Genomic DNA, 16018 nt, shown 5'->3' with positions numbered 1-16018 from the left:
AGGGTTTGGCGTGTGAAGCCAATTAGCGCGTGAACCTCCAAGTGAGTGAATCGCCACAACGAGGACTAGCTTGCCGGCAAGCAAGTGAACCTCGGTAAAAATCATTGTGTTCATCATTGATTCCGAGGTGATTGGTCTTCATTGTTATTCATCCTTGTGATTGTTTGGTTCACTCCTCTACACGGCGGTATAACTATCTTGATCACTCTCTTTACATTATCGCAAACTAGTTGATAAGCTCTTTAGTGTAACTAGTTGTGAGAGCTTGCTTGCTTGGTTGGTATGGCTCTTTAGTTAGCTTTTGAGAGCACACTAACATAGGGTAGTGTCATACCTCTTGTGTGGATCTACACTATCTAAACTAGAATTGTGAAAGGTGGCTTGCATTTTGAGTAGGCTAGCGCAACACTTGCTTCACCTCATAATTGTCTAACCTTTTGTTAAGTGTTGTTGTGGAAATTTTTATTAGGCTATTCACCCCCCTCTAGCCATTAGGACCTTTCAATGGCCAATAGTAGATTGAAAATCTTAGACTCGTTGAGAAAACCGCAAATGGAGTATCAAGACATGATAGATATTATACAAGGGTAATTAATTTAGTTTCTCTATAACAACATATATATATAATGGCGCCGATCTCTCAACAATTATTAAAGGTTAAATTATTTTTTTATTTTATTGGGAGCAGGGTTTGAAAAAGGTTCATTGAGGAACAAAAAATAAAACATTGCAAAGCGCCACTGGGTGTAATCGCACACAAAGTAAGTACTATAACTACACATTTATATTCAATTAACACCATATGATGATTCCAATTCACCCTAATTGATTTTTTGTCGTAAAAGTGGGTTCTAAGGCAGGAGCAGGGTAACAACTACTGCGGATACTATGTTTGCGAGTTCATCATGGCGTACTCAAAGAGAACTCCTGAAGAGCAACTCAAAGTACGTATATAAATACTTTTTCCTTTATATTATTTTGATCGTATATTTATAATTTCTTTATTGCTCTTATTTGTATAAGTAATTACATGAGCAATACACATACATATATATATATATTAATAATTTTTCCTTTAACTTTTATTGAAGACTGAATGGTTGAGGGAAAGAGTCATACGACTTGACCAACTTAAAGCAATTCAAGAGACTATAGCAGGATTTCTAAATGACCAGGTCATGAACCCCAACGGCGAGTTCTACAATGACCCGAACAACGAAACGTGGATGCCAAATCTGGAGGAGTGAATTGCTAAGGACATAAACAATTTATATATCAAACCTTTGTAATATATATATATATATATGCACATATTATATGTACATAAAATAACGTGTGTATATATATGATCGTCATATATATATGCATGTACGCGTATATTTGTTTGTTATTTATGTACAAAGTTCGAACGAAAACTTACGCGTGCGAAGTACACATATATATTACTATTAGCAGCGTATTCGAAAATGTATTTTAATATCAAAACTAATCATTAAATGAAAAAAGAAACCAGAAATAGAAACCAGAAAAAGGAAAAAAAAAAGAGGGACATTTAGTCCATGTTGGTAACACCAACCGGGACTCAATGTCCTGCCTCGTGGCGGTCCCTGGCCAGGCCTGGAGGCCCCCTTTACTCCCGGTTGGTGTTTCCAACCAGGACTAAAAATCTCCCTTTAGTCCCGGGTGTCAACCCGGGACTAAAGGAGGGTACCTTTAGTCCCGGATTGGTGCTCCCGGTTGGGAAACTGGGACTAAAGGGGTTTTCCAACCGGGAGCAAAAAAAACCTTGCTGCACCCGTGTGAATTGACTTGATTGAATGATCGTGATATATAAGATTATGACAAATCTTCGGGCATGTTTGATATAACTGTTAATTGTTAGCTAGCTAAAAATTAGTCCTAGTTCTAGCCTAGCTGAATAGGAGAGTTAATATAGGTGGACTAATTTTTTAGCTAAGCCTTTAACTAGTAGTTGTTAGTCAACTAGCTAGATAAATTGTAGCTAATTTAGATTAATTTTTATCCCCGGCTAGTACGTAGCTATGTGTATCCAAAGAGACCCTTAATTTGGAGTTGTTGCATACCCCTATCTCAGTTGAAAACACTAACACCTTGGCCTCTGTAATTTATTACATTTATGTTGTTAGTTTTAATTTGCAATACCAGGTAAGGTAGCAAGATGCATGACACATAACAACTTGTCCTTGGGAAGGCTTTATATATGCTCAAACTATAACGCATATGCCAATATGCCATATAATAAGTGTGGCAATGGACGAAGTTAGCAAAGGAAGATCACCCCAAGCCCATGTGTGAATCGTAAAAATGACTCGTCCGGTGTGATGTTGACATCCAAAATTGATTAATTTGGGAGCAGTTGGAAACATGTGCGTGCATGATGTATGCAATAAGAATAAGCCTTTGTGTTCTTTTTCCCCAAAGTTTGTGTGTATTTCTTCTTAGCCCTTGTTTAGTTCCCACTCTAAAACTTTACACCATGTTATATTGAATGTTTGGACACATGCATGGAGTATTAAATATAGACAAAAAAATAACTAATTGCACAGTTTGCAACTAATTTATGAGATGAATCTTTTAAGCCTAATTAGTTCATAATTTGACAATAAAGTGCTACAGTAACACATATGTTAATGATGGATTAATTAGGCTTAATAAATTCGTCTCCCGGTTTACTGGCGGATTCTGTAATTTGTTTTTTTATTAGTATCCGAACACCTCATATGACACTCCATATAACATCCAATGTGACATCCCAAAATTTTACACGTTGGCCCCTCACAAGACGCCGCCCCATCGTCGGCCCCTCCTAGGATGGTGAACAGTTCCCGTCGAGCTTCGCCGCCATCTTCGCCTTCGCCCACGCGCCTTTCACGGTAGGTCACTCCTCCTTTTTAGGTCGTCGTGCCTCTTGGTAGTCTAGGGTTTAGTATTTTTTTCCTCCTCCACAGGCCCGCTCGGGCACGGCAACCCGTCACGCCAGCCTTGGCTCCGGTGGCTCCAGCTCGGGCTCGCCCCTGCGCGGCAACCCCAGCCCAAGTAGGCCTGGGCGTTCAGGTAATTCAAAATAAAGTGATAAGTTCACTTGTTCAAACAAAGAGAATTATATTCTAATAAAGTGATAAATTCAAGTGTTCAACTAACAGCACAAAGACAGAGACAAATGTTTGGGTAGTTCGGGTAGTTTGGGTACCGGGGGATATTACCCGAATTACCCAAACTAATTTTGGGTAATCAAAATCGCTATCCGAATTTGAGATCGGGTACCTCAGGTTCGGGTAATTCGGGTCTAGGTTCGGGTAATTCGGGTATGGGTAATGGGTATCGGGTATTTTGCCCAGGCTTAGGCCCGAGCAGCGCAGCCTGTCCTCCCCGCACAACTCCCTCGCAGGTGACGGCCGATTTCTTGTCTGATTTTGTGCTTAATTTTATGAATGTGTATTTCGTTTTTGTTGAGGTATCTTGATTTGTTTACTGCAGGAGCTTAATTTGGTGTGTCCTAAACTGCAGCTCAAAGCTCTGGAACATGAGCTTCCATGTGCACCAGCAGTATTTACAGTGAACGATTCAGAGTTTTTGGTCGGCAAGAGCATTCATTAGTATACAATTTTCTATTATTCATGTCCCATATTATTTTAACTCATGGATGCCCAATTGCTTGCTATAAGCAAATCTCTATGTTGCTGTTGCCATGGTGCCCTTTCAGGAGTGCAATTTGTACTGTTATGGTACCCTTTCAACATTCTGCTTTTCTCTATTTTTCCTTTTTGTCTCTGTTTTCTTATCTATGTACACACTGCAGTCCTTAGAAATTGTTTTCTTATCTATCTACTAACCCTTCTTTATGCTAATTTTACGCCTTGATCCATGTCATACGCAAATGGAAGCTTATTGATTTGTTTTGTCCTGCCCTAAGTGGGGTTTCAGATATTATATTACATAGCATGATGATACGTAACAGTGATTTACCACTTCTACTCAGTTTTTTCGGGCTTGCTGCAATCAGGTACATACAGATTGAAATATACCAAATCATGGAGGGCTGATGGGAGGAGATCAGGCTGCCTCAGCTGCAAAATGGTGATGTCCTACTCAATCCAGTCACATGGAATACTTAATTTATTTTGATAGTCATGCATATTTGGTCTTATTGGTTTGGATCTTGGAATTTGATATTGCTTTGCAGGTAAAAATAGTGAAGTGTGCCTAATTCTCCTTTTCCATCCTATCACCCTGTTCGGTTGGCTGGTTCGTATCGTTGCTGGTTCGTAAAGAAGTACTGCTGGCTGGTTTATGTGAGAGAAAAATACTGTTGCGGCTGAAAATTTACGATCGATTACGACAAGCCACAGCCAAACGAACAGGCTGTATACACCATGGAGAAGCCTCGCTACAAGTTGGGAACAACATTGTGCCTTCTAGAATCCGAGAGTAAATTGAATGCCAATAGGTTTCTACCTCAAAGGTAACATGTCTTTCTGAATCACGGAGCATTTGGAATGCCATCACAGAGTAAATGTTCCAGAGAGGCAGTGCACCTGCCAGCTATGCTACAAAAGTTCCCAACAAACTATAAGCAGTTGAATAGATTTCCTCAATTAAATGGCCTCAAATAATTTTTGCTACAATGTGTTGTTGGCTGCATATGGAGGATGGAGAGAATTAAATTTTCCTTTAATATATTGTTTTCCCCTTGTGTTATGCATCATGTTTTGCACAGCTAAAACGAGATGCTTATCATTTACATGTTCTGCGCACCTAAAAGGAGTTGCTTATCATTTAGCATTTCACCCTCATAGTCAAATTTGAATAGATCTATGCTTGGTGCAGGCACTCGGACTATGCTTGTTCTCAGGATGCTAGATATGTCAGTTCTTTGGTCCAAGTCCCTGAGCAGTTTCATCATGTGTTCTAGACATAGGTACTTCAATGTTTAACCATACACGTTTATCCCTAATTGCTAAAATAGTCACAACTAACGCTTCCATATCACCTTTGAATTTGCTAAGTGTTCACAAAATATTGTTTTATACATGCAGCCTTGCCATCTACAATTTCTTCCTGCTCACCAGGTCACCTAAATCTTATATAAAATGAAGAAAATGGCCATGGGTGTCATTCTTATTGATGAAAGAGAGCACTGGAGTGTTTGCAAAGAAAGAGCACCGAAGGAAGTGAAAATACAAGATTGATGGTAAAACTCCCATTCCTGTTATCATCCGCTATTATAGGAAATTTGGTTTCCTTTTTTGGGGTTGAATTTAGTGTTCTAGCAGCAGGAAAACATCAGATTATATTCGTGGTTGACCCAATTGAAAATCATGTCAGTTTCTGTTGCAATAATTTCGTGGCACCTCTAAGCTTGCACTACAATTGTGTCGCTGCCAATAGGTATTTTTGTTCTGGTACAGAACAGAGTTTTGTGTTATACTTTTTGCAGTCCACTTATATATAGATATACTTATGTCATATACTCTCAGTTAGTATTGACATGAAGCATAGTTAATGATTGAGTGCTACCTACAGGATAGTTGTTCCCAGATAGGTACATATGCCATGGCTCGGCTTGCAAGATGTTTGACAGAATGCTCAGGTGCGGACTCAATGCACCAAATGTTAGTGAGGGAATGGTGGTTCCATGGTTATCTACTACTTCTGTCTTGGCCATTATGCTCTAACCGTGTCACTGGCAGCCAAGGTCCTGTCCCAGGTTAGATTTCTTCATCTACCTTCATTGGTTGGAATGGTTTGTAAATTAGCTTTGCACATATATCCAGTTTCTTAGGTCTTAACCACTGACCATGTCATTGTTTCCCATCGATTAGGTTATTTTGTGTGATATGACTGCAATTAATATTCAGTCCTTACTGCCGATGCAATGGGATCACCTAAACCTTGGTATCATGTTGTCTGAAGCCAAATCAAACCAGATAAACAGTGTGCTGCACTATTGGAGGAGGACAGGTGCTACCTCCTTTGTGACCTGGAAATTAGTCCATGAAGTTGCAGGTTAACAAATGGTTGCAGATTGGAACTAAAGATAAAAAGGAGTACTCCAATTTGTAAGGCTCATATTATGGCAAAAAAGGCCTTTTCATGGTTCAATGAAAAAATCTGCCTAAATACTTACCTTCATGCTTTCAGTTGCGAGTATGTATGCTGCCAGGTTTTCTTTTGCTGCCTTCAGCATTTTAGTTTTCCTTTTCTTCACTGATGTAGGTTCAAATTCATTGAGGAGCACCAAATACGGATACACCTTGCATACATTGGGCACCCTCTTGTAGGGAAGCCCCTCGGTCACTCTACTTAAAAATTCATTTCTTGAGTTAATTATTTAATTGATGCACTTGGCAAAACTCATCTTCGCATCCAGAGATGAAATACTTCTTTGTATCAGTACAGGTCTTCACCTTGAGACAGTTTATATTTAGCTTCAAGTTAATTGGATCTGTGTTCAAGTTTGGCAAGTAAATCGATAAGGTAAGCCAACTAAATTGGGAAGTAACATGAATCTATGTTCTCCCATTCAGATCATCTCAGATTTTAGGCTCTAAGTTTACCTTATGTTGTACTGAAGATGGTGTGCATTTAAAAACTTGGTTATCTGCGTTTTATCTTTCACACATTGGATAATTAATTCATAGAATATATTCAGTGTCACCACATTTTCTTTAAAAAAATTGTATATTGCCAGGTTTTTATTATGTTTTGCTTTCCTTTCCTTTTCTTTTCTAATGAATGCATTATAGAAGTTAATAAACATAATTTGGTAGGTTTGACTGACAGCAGAAAAATAAAAAATCTATAGATTTAACATGAAACATGTAGTCCCAAGCAAGTTGGGGTAAGCTGTTTCATCTGGTTGCAAGTATTGTGCAACATTAATTTTTACGTATATCACATTAAACTTTATAAGATGAGCACCAATCCACGTCATATTTTCACTGCTCGTATGTCATACAATCTTGTAGTTATTTTTGGTGGTGCAACTTCCTATCCATTAATTGCCATCGCTTCGTTGGCAGCCCTTCTTGCACTAATCAGCTTAGGAGTTTTTTCAAACATATTGAACACATCTGTATATTCCCATCCTAATTCTCCAGTGGCCACGTTTAGTTGCCCTGCTCTGCTGGCCTGCTTGACCAAGGATCAGCAGAAATGGGGAAAATTGTAGTTAGTTACATTTATTTTAGTTCAATAGTTGGGACATCAAGAATACATCAAACCCCTTCAAGTGTGTACAGTTCGTCCATCATGTAATGATATCTATATATACCATCATCTTTTGCAATTTCAATCATGAAGGGATGCACAAAGTATTAACGATGCAGTCGAATTTGTTCTCCAGAATTTCATAGAAATTAACAAACTCTGGGCCCGGATGCAGCACCAGGTATGTTGCAGCTTTGTAAACGAAGGCAGAACCTGCCTTCGTTGCTTAGATTTTTACCATGCATTTTAACATACCACATGAATGACACAGGTGATTAGATCCATTCTCCAGTTAAACCATCCATGCTCATACCTCTTGTTCGTTTGGCCAACCAAGGACTTGGCTTGCACAGCCTTTGTGATTAATTAATTTTATTTGCTTTGCCGGGTATTTTGTTACCTCCAAAATCAATTGGTGGTTTTGTAGATTTTATGGCTTAGATGGAGTCAGGTATGATTGCAGACAGGTGGCCTTCTAAAATAAGTCCACATGCACTTGAATCATGTGCCGCGCTAGTAGCACATTGGAGCTCAGTGTTAAACATGTAATCTAGCCCCCACCCCCTCTTTGATCTCTTTGTAAATGGATTGGCACCAAAGCCCTTCCACCCCCGGCTAGCCCGGCATCTTTGGAATGAAAATTTAGGTGGGGAGACCTTACTCCCCCCCCCCTCCCATTGTTGACCTCAAAAAATATTGTATACTGCATACGTACCAATTTAATGATCCCTAATGTCTCAGCATTTTTTTTTGGGGTGGGGGTGTGCTGTCATACTATGGTAGTATGTTTAAATGATGAAAATATGATTTACGGTCCTTATGTTTTCAGTAAAATATCTGGCATAGATATGAGTTGCATTTATTGTTAATTTGTTACCTTGTATAATAAATAGATTCAACCAACCTCAAACTCTGAATATTGTGAAGTTGTATTTTTTTAGAAGTTCACATGCAATTTCTACTTATTTCACCAAGAACTGAAGTCATTTCTAGATTTATTTTTTCAACCAAGTGTTGATATCAAAACAGTACTCTCTCAGCTTATGGACAGATTGTCTAACTATGCTGCCTCACGTCCTGAATTATGCAGGTGTTGCCAGAGTTCTTGCAAGTTGAAAGTGTTAGATTGATCTCCTAGCCAATAAGCCCAACGGCCTATTGGGCCTTGGTCACGCGCCCTGATCGGGGGTGCCCAACCCTACATGGTTGGTGGGCCCCCGTCGCACTGCGCTATATAAAGTGGTGGGGGCCGGCGGCTCAAGGTATGAGGTTCACCGTGAGCCAATCCGCCCCACCAACAAATCCTAAGTCCGATCTAGCAAGGGTGCGCAGCCAGCGACGGGAAGACGCCACCGTCATCACCGTCGGCTTCACTGCACCTCACCGCGTCGCCGGACTTCACCGACTCTTCCTCGACCATCGCTGCCCGTGCGTAGCCTACACCAGCGAACCCGATGGAGGCTTCTGGATCTACCCCTTCCGCGGTGTCAGGTCCTAAGACCTCAACTACCCCTCTCTGTTTTTCCTCTGGTAGTACTAGAACTAGTTCTAGGTCTTTGATCTATCATGCACCCTATCTGGATCCCTACCTAGACGATCCTAGTAGTCTAACAATGGTATCGGAGCCATGGTTTTCTAGGGTTTTGGTCTAGAACGGGTGAACCGTTTAGAAAAGAAAAAAGTTGATTAGATCCAGTGCGGATCTAAGCAGAAGAGGGTTTTGGCCGACGTTCGGTTGAACCATAACTCCGATCCTTTCGGATCTGAGAAAAGCAGTGGGTTCGGATGAACCCTAACCCTAACTGGGTTAAAGAAAAATTGAGGGCTCGTTTTCATGACAAAACCGAACCCTAAAACCTGAAATCAATTCGGGAAAAAGAAAAACAGTGGCCATCCCAAACCCTAACCCTAACCCTAATCGGGAAATCGGATGAAATCTGAACAAATGAATCAAAAGAAAGGGGAAGAAAGGGAAGGGGGTGGCCTACCTCGCCGTTGCGCGGCACTGCAGTCACGCTGGCGCGCGGGGAAGAGAAAGGCCGGCTCAGGGCACTCCTTGCCGGAACAAGCCATAGGGGCACCGCGGTCAGGCCGCTCGACGGCGGCGCGCTCACCCGCTGGGGAGCGCACACACCGGCGAGGGGGCCGGCGACGGCGCCTGGGCTCGCTGCTCTCTCTCGCCGTCGAAGCTCGTCGCTCGGTGCTATGGTAGGAGAGAAGAGAGAGCAGTGAGGCGAAGAGAAAGAGAAAGGAATGAGGGTTAGGGTTCAGGGAGCGACGGCGAATGCTGGTTTTGATCCAGCGAAAATGAAGGCCGACCGTCCAATCGTGTTGGACGATCAAGATTCACCGCGCCGCAGCTCGGCTCGGGCCTCTTTTGGCCTAGGCAGGCGATGCTGCTCGGCCGGATTCCCGGCCCAAGCCCAAGTTGCGGCCTGGGCGTGGGGGAGGCGCCGCGCGCGTCTGCGCGAACGGGCTTTTGGCGCTGGGCCGTGAGCAATGCTGCTGGACTGGGCCAAATGCACAGTATAAAAATTTTTTTCCAGAAACTGATTTGATTCATATTTGATAAATTCGAATTGAATTTTGATGTTGAAATCTGTACAGTTTTGATCCAACGTCAATTTTGTTCAGAGAATAGTAAAGTGTTGTAATAGTTTCTGGAAAATAGAATTAAAAGATTTATTAAAGTTTCCGCTTCGTACTTAAAAATTGTTGCTTTCATTATTAAATTCGAACCAACGGGAGAATTTAATTTTGAAACATAGATAATTTTTACAGTTATTATAATGTTGTTATTATTCTGACCAACGTTGATTAAAAGCAATATTATAATGTTGATGTTATTATAGTTTTTTTTGTTATGCATTATTTCTATTTCTGCCCAACGGTGATGTAGATTTAATATATAAAATAATTGTATGTTTTAATTTTGACCAACATTGAACTAAGGCATGTAATTGTTGTTGTTAATATTTGTGTTCTCACACTATTTGAATTGTGTTTTCAGGCGGATACAACTTGATGAGTTGTATCAAAGAGATCCCCACTCTAAAAGGGAATAACTACATTGAATGGAAGAAAAAGATCGACTTGGCCTTCATATTGGCTGAGGTGGACTGGGTAGTCACCACACCGTGTCCTAAAGAACCTGTGGCACCGGTGAGGGAGACAGATGAGACTGATGCTGCATGGCAGAACAGAGAGCGAGACTTTGCTCCCGTAAAGATGTCTTTTGACCTTGAAAATAGAAAGTGGGTCACAGCCAATAAGAAATGTTTGGCTGTGATAAAGAATACAATTGAGCCTGCAATAGTGGGCTCAATTCCAAACTGTAACACGGTCACAGAGTACCTACAAAGAATAAAGAGTCAGTTCACTGGCTTTTCAAAGACATGCAACCTAGCTGATCAAGCAGCTGGTCACAGAAAGGTACTCTGGTGGCGGCAGTGGCATTAGAGAGCACATACTGAGAATAAGCAATTTGGCATCTAAGCTCAAACTAATGGATTTGGCACTCAAGGATGAGTTTCTTATTCATTTGATTTTTGCTTCTTTGCCAAAAGAATTTGACACCTTTGTTGTTAATTACAACATATAGCCCGAGAAGTGGGATTTAGAAAAGCTCATAGCCATGTGTGTGCAGGAGGAGGAAAGAATAAAAGTTTCACAGGGTGGTACTGTCAACTACCTAAAAGATAAGAAAAAGAACTATAATAACAGCTCTTCCTCCAAGTCATCTGGAAAGGGTCCCATGCAACAGTCTCAGAACAAGCAATTCCCAGTGGATAAAGACCAGTGTCTCTATTATAAGAAAGACGGAACATTATAAGAAGAATTGTCCCGATTTCCTAAAGATGATTATGAAAAATAAAGGTGAGAACATTATTACGTTCGTAAATGAATCATTGTATGTCAAGTTTTCAAAATCTACTTGGTGGATTGATTTAGGTGCAACTATTCATGTTGCTAATTCATTACAGGGATTCCGTTCGATGAGAACTTTGCAAAGAAGCGAAAGTTTCATTAAAGTCGCAAATGGAGTATAAGCAGATGTTGAGGCCGTTGGCGATCTTTCACTAGAGCTTGCTGATGGCTTCATACTTTTTCTTAGAGATGTTCTTTATGTACCTTCTTTGCAAAGAAACTTGATTAGTGTATCAAAATTGGACCATGATGGTTATGATTGCCATTTTGAAAATGTCAAATGTCAGATGTTGTTTAATAATAGATGTATTGGTCTTGCCTTCCAACAAGACGAGCTTTATTTGTTATCACTTCATGAAAATGTGAATTCCGTATGTGATGTGAATGAGAATGTATCCTCATTGAACAATGCAAACAGAAAACGAAAGAGAGCTCACGATGCATTGTCGAAATTATGGCACTGTCGTTTAGGCCATATTTCGAGGGGGAGAATAGAAAGACTAGTTAAGAATGATATTCTTCCTCCATTAGAGCTCTTAGATTTAGAATAATATAGAGATTGCATAAAAGGAAAGTATGTAAAGAAAATTAAAAAGGATACCAAACGAAGCGCAGGAATTCTACAGATTGTTCACACAGACATATGTGGTCCTTTTTCTGTGAAAAGTGTGGATGGTTATGATTCATTCATAACATTCACAGAAGATTACTCTCGTTTTGGCTACATTTATTCAATTAAAGAAAGAACAGAAGCGTTGGATAAATTCAAAATATTTAAAGCAGAAGTTGAAAATCAGCATGATTTAAAGATTAAGATAGTCAGGTCTGACCGTGGGGGAGAGTACTACGGTCGGCATACCCCATATGGACAAGTTCCTGGACCTTTTGCAAGATTCTTACAGGAGAATGGTATAGTCGCCCAGTATTCAACACCGGGCGAACCTTAGCAGAATAGAGTAGCTGAAAGGCGTAACCGTACCCTGATGGATATGGTGCGTAGTATGATAAGCTACTCCACTTTACCGATGAGTCTGTGGATAGAGGCGTTAAAAACTGCCATTCATATTCTCAATAGAGTACCAAGTAAGTTGGTGCCCAAAACACCGTATGAGTTGTGGACAGGAAGAGTATCCTCACTTAACCACTTGCGTGTGTGGGAGAGCCCTGCTGAGGCTAAAGTTTTTAACTCAAACATTGGGAAGCTAGATCCCAAAACAGTGAGTTGCCATTTCATTGGCTAACTAGAAAAGTCAAAAGGTTTTCGTTTTTACTGTCCAGATAGACATACAAAGTTTGTGAAAACGAGACACGCTGTCTTCCTAGAGGATGAAATGATGAGGGGGAGCATGGTAGCTCGAGAAATTGACCTTGAAGAGAAGTGGGTGTATGCACCCACTCTGATAATTCATGAGCCATTTTTCTCACTACATGCTGTTGCTGCACCGATAGTACAAGACACTGTGGTGCCAGCACCTGTTGTTATCCCGCCTGTGGCAACAATGAATGATGATGAGGAACCTGTTCCTCAGGATCCTATAGAACCTATTGCCACACATGAGGGGGAGCAACAACAGCCTCAAACAGAAAATGTGCCAAATGAGGAGGCCCCTAGAAGGTCTCAAAGAATTAGAAAATCATCTATTCCTGCTGATTATAAAGTGTACAACACTGAAGAATTTCAAATGGAGGATGATCTCACTTCATTTGAAGAAGCCATAAAAAGTGATCATTCATCAAAGTGGCTTGAGGCCATGGAAGATGAAATGAAATCAATGAATGCAAATAAAGTTTGGGATTTGGAGATAATTCCTAAAGGAGCCAAAACAGTAGGCTGTAAATGGGTCTACAAAACAAAACTTGACTCTCAAGGGAATATAGAGAGATATAAAGCCCGACTTATGGCAAAAGGCTTTACACAAAGAGAAGGGATTGATTACAATGAGACCTTTTCTCCAGTCTCATGTAAGGATTCCTTCAGAATCATAATGGCATTAGTGGTACATTACAATTTAGAATTACATCAGATGGATGTAAAGACGGCATTTCTCAACGGAGACTTAGAGGAAAATGTTTACATGGCACAACCGAAAGGTTTTGTCATGGAAGGAAAAGAACGATTGGGATGCCGCCTAAAGAAATCTATTTATGGATTAAAACAAGCTTCAAGATAGTGGTACTTGAAGTTTGATTAGACAATAAAGAATTTTGGGTTTAAAGATAATGTTGAGGACAATTGTGTCTACGCAAAGTTTAAGAATGGGAAGTTTATCTTCCTTGTCCTGTATGTGGATGATATTTTGCTTGCTAGTAGTGATGTCAGTCTACTACTGGAGACAAAGAAGTTTTTGTCCTCAAAATTTGATATAAAAGATCTTGGTGAAGCTTCGTTCGTTCTAGGGATCGAGATTCACCGAGATAGAAGAAAAGGGGTATTAGGACTGTCACAAAAAGCTTACATAGAAAAAGTCTTAAAGAAATTCAGTATGCACAAATGTAGTCCCTCACCTGCTCCTATAGTCAAGGGCGATAGATATGGGGATTTTCAATGCCCTAGAAACCAATATGAGATCGATCAAATGAAAGTGGTTCCATATGCTTCAGCTGTCGGAAGCTTGCAATATGCTCAAGTGTGCACGCGCCCTGACTTGGCATTTGTTACCGAGTTACTTGGCAGATTCCAGAGCAATCCTGGAATAGAACACTGGAAATTGGTAAAGAAAGTCTTGCGTTATTTGCAAGGAACGAATGGCCTCATGATGACGTATAGAAGATCTGATTCACTCCATATAGTGGGATATTCAGATTCTGATTATGCGGGAGATAATAGAAAATCCACGTCTGGATATGTATTCACTCTCGCAGGGGGGACTATTTCATGGAAAAGCTCAAAGCAAACCGTCACTACATCGTCCACAATGTATGCCGAGTTTGTAGCGTGTTATGAGGCAACGGGGCAGGTGAACTAGCTAAAGAAGTTCATACCCGGTTTGAAAGTGGTTGACGACATCAATAGACCACTGAAGTTATACTGCGATAATAATCTAGCAGTACAGTATGCTCACAACAATAGGTCAAGCGGTGCTGCCAAACACATTGATATAAAGTATTATGTTGTGAAGGATAGAGTCCGGGATCAAATGATAAGTCTTGAGCATATAAGTACCGAAAAGATGCTCGCGGATCCGCTTACAAAAGGCTTACCACCCAACGTGTTCAGAGAACATGTAGCCGGCATGGGTTTAAGGGAAAGCCTATGATTCCTAGACTATAAAGGGCCCAAAAGTTAAAGTAACTATTTCAGATCAGAGACGTGCATTGTAGCTGTTAAATCTATCGGCGATTGACTGTGACGATGAAACATGCTCTATGCATCATCTGTTAAGAAATGAGTAAGGATAAAAGGATTGAAGTTTAAAGTTTAAAGATAAAAGTAATAGTGTGAGATCAAGAGGGAGAATGTTAGATTGATCTCCTAGCCAATAAGCCCAACGGCCTATTGGGCCTTGGTCACGCGCCCTGATCGGGGGCGCCCAACCCTACATGGTTGGTGGGGCCCCGTCGCACTGCGCTATATAAAGTGGTGGGGGTCGGCGGCTCAAGGTACGAGGTTCACCGTGAGCCAATCCGCCCCACCAACAAACCCTAAGTCCGATCTAGCAAGGGTGCGCAGCCAGCGACGGGAAGATGCCACCATCATCACCGTCGGCTTCACTGCACCTCACCGCGTCGTCGGACTTCACCTACTCTTCCCCGACCGTCGCTGCCCGTGCGCAGCCTACACCAGCGAACTCGATGGAGGCTTCTGGATCTACCTCTTCCGCGGTGTCAGGTCCTAAGACCTCAACTACCCCTCTCTGTTTTTCCTCTGGTAATACTAGAACTAGTTCTAGGTCTTTGATCTATCATGCACCCTGTCTAGACGATCCTAGTAGTCTAACAGAAAGCTTTTGCAGAGTTCAGTGATGCTATCGGAATCTTGGTCATCTCCAGCGAATATTCAGCCTCAACCATTTGGCCTGCAGTTTATAATAATATTTCTGTGCTCACACACAAAACCTTAGTTTGGTTGCTCTTCGGCTAACCTATCTGTGCCCTAGAGTATCTTTGTTTTCTCGGTTCATACTTGCCTTTCTTCTCTATACCTATCGCACCGTCGTCCTCTTCCTAATGCAGTAAGAATAACAGATGCTACTCTATTGATTATCTTGATTAAAAAAACTATTTCTTCGGGGCATCAGCTGAGGAGGCCATAAGGGTGCTAAATGGAAGCCAGCCAGGAGTTCGGAGCATACGACTCTCATCGGAGGTCACATTCCCTTTGTTGGATTCCTGTTAAACTCAACAAGAGCAGAGCCAATGGAGTGGTGGCTATAATGCTTAGCCCCAAGGATACGATCCATATGGTTATGCTCGCCCCCTTTAAAATCCTGACATGTACACCTGCACGGCATATCCAGGGTATGGAAATTACCAGCAACAGCCACCATAGCAGACCCCACCACAGCAGTTAAGCATGTTTCTTAAGGCCCTACCACGACATTTGTTGATTAATCGTGCAATTATGTGCCAGATGTATTGTTTCTCCCTTTGCAGTAAGAATAATGATGGGCCGAGAGGATCATTTGCAAACTGCTTGCAATGTAGTTGGGGCAGCAACTTTGGTGCATTAGCATGACAAATTCTCTTTACTTCTGCACCGCTATATGTATGTTGTACGTATAATTGTGTCACTCTAAACCTCTTTGCAGTCCATAAATGAAACATATATCCTCTAATATATTGACAAACATTCAACTCAATGGATGCATTTCCGCCTAAAGCCCAACGCGCGCAAGGGCGCGCGCAACGTGCTAGTAGTTTA

General features: G+C 41.2%; 2 long non-coding RNA genes across 6 annotated transcripts; both read left to right on the top strand.

Annotated features, from left to right (window-relative positions):
* The first annotated feature begins 3300 nt into the window (after window positions 1–3300).
* LOC136472449 (uncharacterized) lies at window positions 3301–4247 on the top strand. The gene is made up of 3 exons (XR_010762353.1): window positions 3301–3409; window positions 3499–4098; window positions 4205–4247. It is a non-coding gene; the product is annotated as an uncharacterized lncRNA (long non-coding RNA).
* Window positions 4248–4386: 139 nt separating this feature from the next.
* Window positions 4387–8328, top strand: LOC136472448 (uncharacterized). 5 transcript variants are annotated; one of them, XR_010762351.1, is made up of 6 exons: window positions 4387–4483; window positions 4849–4939; window positions 5058–5728; window positions 5844–6498; window positions 7324–7411; window positions 8224–8328. It is a non-coding gene; the product is annotated as an uncharacterized lncRNA (long non-coding RNA). The 5 variants fall into 5 exon arrangements; XR_010762349.1 differs by having other exon boundaries at window positions 5844–7411; XR_010762352.1 differs by lacking the exon at window positions 8224–8328 and having other exon boundaries at window positions 5058–5212; window positions 5545–5728; window positions 5844–7870.
* Window positions 8329–16018: the final 7690 nt, after the last annotated feature.

The sequence above is a fragment of the Miscanthus floridulus genome, chromosome 8, assembly GCF_019320115.1.
Source record: "Miscanthus floridulus cultivar M001 chromosome 8, ASM1932011v1, whole genome shotgun sequence".
Classification (NCBI taxonomy): Eukaryota; Viridiplantae; Streptophyta; class Magnoliopsida; order Poales; family Poaceae; genus Miscanthus; species Miscanthus floridulus.
This window is presented reverse-complemented; position numbering and strand designations above follow the sequence as displayed.